We start from the raw sequence: 7,023 nt of genomic DNA on the forward strand, positions 1-7,023 counted from the left end.
TTGTTCTAAAGTCTGGGGCGCAAATGCAGATGCTATTTTAAGGCCGCATGCATGACCACAGGCCTGCATGAATGAATGCGTTGCACACCAATCTACAGACACCCCCGTGCACAGACGGAAACATTCAAAGCCTTGATAATATTTGTCCATTTCCCGGTTTTGTTTGTGCATTGGTGACCTAAAAATTTAGTAGCCTATATAGTACAACAGCTACAGGCAATATCTTTACAACAACAACGCCTAATTATGACCTAATTAATAATTAATTTGGACAACTTTATATAGCCCTATAAAGGCTAAAGTTACCTTTAGTTTTGTTCCAATTTACCGTTGTGTATGGCTTTAAACATTGTGTGCGCTTTAACATCAGCCTAAGCATTATTCCAGCTGCGCTAAGGTTTTAAGCACCACAATTTTGCCTACCTTGTTGTAGCCCATCTGAAATAACTCCAAACTTTGTTATGTTCCCTAAATCCTTTCGTTATTTTCAAAAAACGTTTTATATCCATGATGGCCTTAAAGTAACCTGACCCTAGCCAGATGAATTTCGTTCCGCTTAGCTTCGCCTAGCTTCACTCACATCCATCTGGGACCTCTTCCATTGAGAGTGATTTCTGCAACCAACTTCATGGTTCAGCCAATCAGGACGCAGGGCGGGAGTTTCATAGATGTGACATAGTGGAGAAGCGACCGTAAGACTGTTATCAGCGTCACGGGTTGGCTTCGATGTGAGTGGTTGAAGTAGCACGTCAATAGATGACGGACAAGTGGCTTATTCAATCATATGCAAGCATTTTTTGATTAGGCCCAGCCTTCTGAAGCAACACTTCAATGGATCGGTTCCAGATGGATGAGTGGAGCTAGGCGGAGCAAAATTCATCTGGCGAGGGTCAGGTTAGCCTTAAAGTCTTGAGTTAGTGAATTAGCTTAAATCAGCTTTTGTGCTAATGTAAATTCCTGATGATTCATAAGATATAAAGGAATGAAGTAATGCATAAATCATGAATTAATTCATGCATGAATTCATGATAATTCATGTACCCTTAGCGTAAAGTGTTAGTTACCGCATTTCTCATAAACATTTTTTACCCAGCTGTGCTTTTGTATCCCTTTTCAGGAAAACTCACATCACAAAATGAATGTCTAATATCTAATATGTCTAATATAGTGTCTGGGCATCTAATGAATGTCTAATATCTAATGTCTAATATAGTGTCTGGGCATCTACTCAGGCTTTGTTTTCAGAGGGGTTACAGTAATAAAAAAAAATATGATGAAGTATGTCTCTAATAATAACCAGAAACACTCTAAATTCTACTGGGAGAAGATACAGCCATGGTGGCTTCAGTGCAGTTTTGAGAGGATAATGTCTTGTAATATCTTCGCTCCAGACATTTTCATTTAGGAGGCAGACAGATAGCCAGTGATCAAGACCCACTGGCTCAAGACCCACATACACTTTCACAATAGTCCTTTCAGAGTGGAAAACAGAGTAAAATTCACTCAGGGATTTATCTGAAAGGTGCTCTATCTCTCCTCAACTCTCAGATGGATGGGATTCTGACAGAATGGGTCCTATGCGTTAGCTTTGTATGCTGTTGCTGTGTGACTGAAATTGCCCATTTTCAGCTTTTCTCTTCTGTCGTGTGCAATTTTCTTTTCTTTTTAGGAAAAGCGCACTTGGGCTTAGCTCTCAGCTCAGTGGAGTCACAATTGTGAGAGCATCTCAGTTACCATAGACACACAAGTCACACACACACACGCACGCACACACACACACACACACACACACACACACACACACACACATACACACGCACATACACACGCACGCAGGCACGCACGCACACACGCACACACACACACACACACGCACGCACACACACACACACACACACACACACACACACACACACACACACACACACACACACACACACACATACACACGCACATACACACGCACGCAGGCACGCACGCACACACGCACACACACACACACACACACACACACACACACACACACATACACACACACACACACACGTTCAGCAAACAGAATGTCTCAGTGGAGGATACCTTACGTAAAAGGATACCACAAAATGATGCCTGTGTGCCTCAGCTTTAATCTTGGGAGTCCCTCCCCACTCTAACTAAATCTCCATTCTCTGGCCCAGCCATTCATATTCTAAACTGCTGCATCTTCACAGGAATTTGCACTAAAAGCCTTCTCTTTGCTTTGGCACACCAATCTATTCACTAATGACGCCATAAGCTGGCAGAACCATGTTCAAAGCGCTTCAGTGTACAAATGTCCCAGAGCTTACTGCAGACGCAGACTGCAATGCTGCTTTGGCAGACAGATATATCCCAAGTTTACACATTGCAATGTTACAGCTTACACCATACTTACATGCAATGCAGTACTCTATGTATTGGAGATATTATTTTATGTCCAGCTGCTATACAGCATATTTTGCAGACACAATGTTTCATACACATCCATCCATGCAGTATATTATTCACAAGGTGATGGTTGAAATCTGACATTTTTTTTCGGTCTTATCTCCCGACTGTTCCAAGCGCTGGTGCCGGCCCTGGGATGTTCTCTTGGCACGGGCCCAGAGGAGCATGATAAGTGCTGATGGGTGGGAGAGAGAAAACGCTCAGAATCTTATGGCTGGGGGTGGCCATGCGGACTGATGGACAGCTAAAGCCTCGTATCGGCGTCACAGGGGACCTTTGTGATTGCGTTGTTTATGTGGAATGTCACCAAGGGCATCTCGTAATTTATGTCACTGGAGCTGGGAGTAATGCAGCGCCAGGGTAAAAGAGGGAGAGAATGTTCCAGAGTCCATAACAGTAACAGGCTTTATTTTAAAGTGGGGATTTTTTGCTTTTGATTTACTGGCAGATATAAAAAGCGAGTATGTTTTTGTCCGGCCTGATGGTCAATTTGTAAAAGTGATTGGCAGGTTTGTGTCACTGAAACTCAAGGACATATACCATGACACACACACGCACACACACATACACACACACACACACACACACACACACATACCTGCACACACCTTCATATTCCTGCTACCAAACAACCTGCATGAAGGCCAAGAGTAATATCCTCAGCCTTGATCAGACAGAAAACAGTGACGGATGCTCCACGTGTATCAGTGTAGCCAGCACAGCAGCAGTCACCTGGCTCTGATATAACGCCAACCTTGAGGGGTCAAACATGCCACAGTTTATGTGCCATATCAAATGTATTTATGAACGACGCTGTAAAAGGTGAGGTATAGGATGCCGTTAGTCATTAACATGTCGCCTGCATGCCTGTCACAAGGCATGCAGACAGAACTGTGTGGCTTCCTAGAAAAGGTGGGAGAAGGTGATGGCATTTTTTTAGCGAGCACAATTTATGTTTATGGCATGTCAGCCTTTGATGGGGATCAATCCGTTTGGTTATGACCTGTGAGGAAGTGTATGGAAGTCACACATGGAAGGTTTTAGATTATAACTCAGTTGAATTGCACCAGCTTGTTTTGCCTCTCCCCATGCCCTTTGCCTGTCCTGGTATGGTGTGCAAGTGAGGACTTAAGCCTAGCCTCTGGGTCTTAATTAATATGAGGCAATGGTGAAAAGGATCACAGAGATAATGAATGGTCAGCTGCTTGCTAGATTCTGTCTCTCTTCTGTCTCTGGGGCTGTCTGTCTTTCCTGATCTGCACTGAAGAAGCAGCAGGATTTGCTTATAGTTATAGTTGTCTGTCTGTCTGTCTGTCTGTTTGTCTGTCTGTCTCCCCACTTTGCCACTTGTAGCCCAGTTTTGGCTGCCTTTAGGGAGTTCATAGTAAAAAAAAAAAGGTCCATTCTTTTGTAAGTCGTACTGAGAATTAAATCTCAGTCTCATTAAATCACACACACACACACACACACACACACACGCACACACTGCTTCACACTCGCATGCTGTGTTTATTCAGACTTGCTGAAGTAGTTGGCTGTGAGAGACTCAGGGGCGAAGCAAGCAGCAAGTGGTGCAGCACTGTGGCTGCTTCTCTCTCTCTCTCTCTCTCTCTCTCTCTCTCTCTCTCTCTCTCGTCTCTCGTATTTAACATGTACTCTCTTAGTAAACATTTATTTATTAAACATAATTATTATTAAACATAAATGAATCCTTGGAATTGTTATCTTACAATATACATCATGGGTTAAATCCAACACACTAGAGGTCAGTCCTTTGTTTTCTAAGAAGTCTTTAACTATCACTTTCTGTAAAATCAGAGACTGTCAGAGCTGAAAGTTATTTCCATTAGTGAAACACAGCGTGACAGCAGCATGTTAAAAGTACTCTCCTCTGGGCCTTTTTAGCCAGAGCCTCAGATCAGGGTTTGAAGCCGAGAAATCAAAAAGACACATTTACGGAGGGGCTGACCAGGATGCTTACCAGGGACGTCACTAGGATTGAAAGACGGGGGGCTTAGGCCCCAGGGTTGTAGGTAATGTGCGTGCATACTGTAGAGCGCGCCGGAAAAATCATCACACCTTAAAAGGGCTTCAATGAATTGGTAGTTAGGCTACCCATTAAGGCCTAGGCTATTTTCACTGTAATTTTACTATTAAGCTCATTGTAAGGGCCATCTGTTATACTAGGTTATATAGTTTTTAAGACAGTATAGGCTACCCATATCTGGGAAAGTATGATGTGATCGTGCTTTTAATAATATACAAAATACTAAAAGATTTCTATAGTTATTTTTTGTCAGGTTTTACAGCTGACACACCATCATCACTGTGTGATTTAAAGTTACACGTGTGCACGAAGTGACATCTGTGTGATTTATGTGAGATAAGTTGCCTACTCCGTGAGCAATTCAACAGAGAATAATGGATGTGAATTTGGATGCATATTTATTACTATATATTTTTAGTAATACACAAAAATAGGCCTAATGATGTCCCTGTTACCATGTAAGAAACCCGAAATGTCAAGCACTCTGTGTGCAGGAAATCTACCAAGAGGACTTTTATTCTGTTGCTACAGACAAGCGCCTTTTGTTGCACACTAAAACAGACTTATCTTACAGGCTAAATGCTTTGCAAGAATCACGAGACACCTCTGTGGTATGAATCATTAATCAATGTCAAGTAGAATGACTGTAGCAACCTTGTCCATTGTCTGGCACTGACAAGTGCCCTTAGTGACACCTCTGTTGTCAGGAAATTCCCTGTCCACTTCCCCCAGATGCCCACAGGTAAGAAGCCCAAACGTAAACAAGCCGCAGTGGGACAGTCAACAAGCTGTGACCGAAGCATGTCCCTGTGTCCCCCCCCCCCCCCCGAATAACATGATGGAATGGATAGGTCACAGAGTCGCAAGTCTTTCTGGTCACGCACCACACACACGCATTCACTGTCATTTCCTTAGTGTGGTGAAGCATCCGTAATGAGGGGTGATATCTGCATCTTTACTGTAAAAGTTTACACTCTGTCGCCTGCTGGGGCGGGGGGGGGGGGGTTCATTGGTTCATTGCCATCGTTGGCTGGGGTGGCATGCGGAAGAAGCTGACGGGGCTGTGTCTGTGGTGACTGTGGGTGGGCCCATATGAACCAGGGAGAGCTGCTCTTCTGACAGCAAGAGATGGATACGGAGTGTTCCCAGGCAAAGAGGCGCCCGGGGCCAAATCAGAATGCAGGGTGTCGGTGCAGCCGTCTGCCCAGCAGGGCTGGAGTGCCGGAGGGCGGAAGGGAGTCGGAAATATATTCAAACCTGTTTAAAAACACTGTGGGTTAGTTTGCACAGTCACTTTGTGCTTGAGGGTTAGATGCGCTTGCAAGAAGCACCTCCTGTCTTTTTCAACGTTTTTGACAGCATGGCTCTGTAGCACTTTCAGAACCCCTCTTAATCTCTCTACCTTCTCTATATATCTTCTTTCTCCCTTTCTCTCTCTCTCTCTCTCTCTCTCACACACATACTCTCTCTCTCTCTTTGATTATCGCTCATTCAATCTTTCATGTAGAAATGAAAAGCATCCCTTCATCAAGGAGGGCCTGCTCAGAGGCAGCATTAATCACGTGTTCCTACTCTTTTCTTTTTTTGTCTCTCTCTCTCTCTCTCCGTCGCTCTTTTTTCATCTCTCTCTCTCTCCGACTCCGCTTGCACTTTCCTCGCCCTCCCCTCCCCTCCCCTCCTCTCCTCCGCAGGCTCTCTCTGTGGCTGTCGCTTTTGAGATGGTGCCTTTCAGGTTGGCTGCACCTGAGCGATTCTGCTAGAGTACATCTCTCGCTGCTAGTTCACACACATACATCAGACACAGACACAGACACACACACACACACACACACACACACACACACACACACACAGACACTACTACATAGACAAATATACACACGCACTCAATCACAAACATACACACACACACACACACACACACACAAACACACACACACAAGGAACCTGTAATCTTTGAAATTACAACACTGTTGAAGTGGATCACAGGGTCTTTACAGACTCCCTCTAAAAACAGACATTGTGGCAGAGGTGCTCTCACATCCAACCAGATGTTTTTGTTTAGGGATCTTGGACATGAAGGCCACTGTACAAGAACAAGCAACTACACAGAGTGAACCCACAGGGGACCCTTTGAAAGACTTTAAAATACTTGAACAGTTGAATTAACCTGCTGTGAGGAGAATAAAGTTGTTATTTCATCAATCAACACCCGTGAGGGCTTGACTATGCTAAAAGCTTCTGCTCCACAGGGATTTTTTAAAGAAGGAAAAATGCTATTCTATATCAGGTGTTACTTAACCTTTATTTTAATTACACCTTGTGCACAGATACCCCTGCGATAAAACATTCACTTGTCTGCAATACCAGCTCACAGCTTGCTAGATCACACCTTAATGGGTCTCCATGCAACATGTCTTCAACATGGATACTAAATAACATGACTCATGTACAGGTGGGGAAAGGATGTATCATCAGCAACAATGACAATAGACGTTTCCCTACAAAAA

Source organism: Alosa sapidissima, chromosome 17 (assembly GCF_018492685.1).
Source record: "Alosa sapidissima isolate fAloSap1 chromosome 17, fAloSap1.pri, whole genome shotgun sequence".
Classification (NCBI taxonomy): domain Eukaryota; kingdom Metazoa; phylum Chordata; class Actinopteri; order Clupeiformes; family Clupeidae; genus Alosa; species Alosa sapidissima.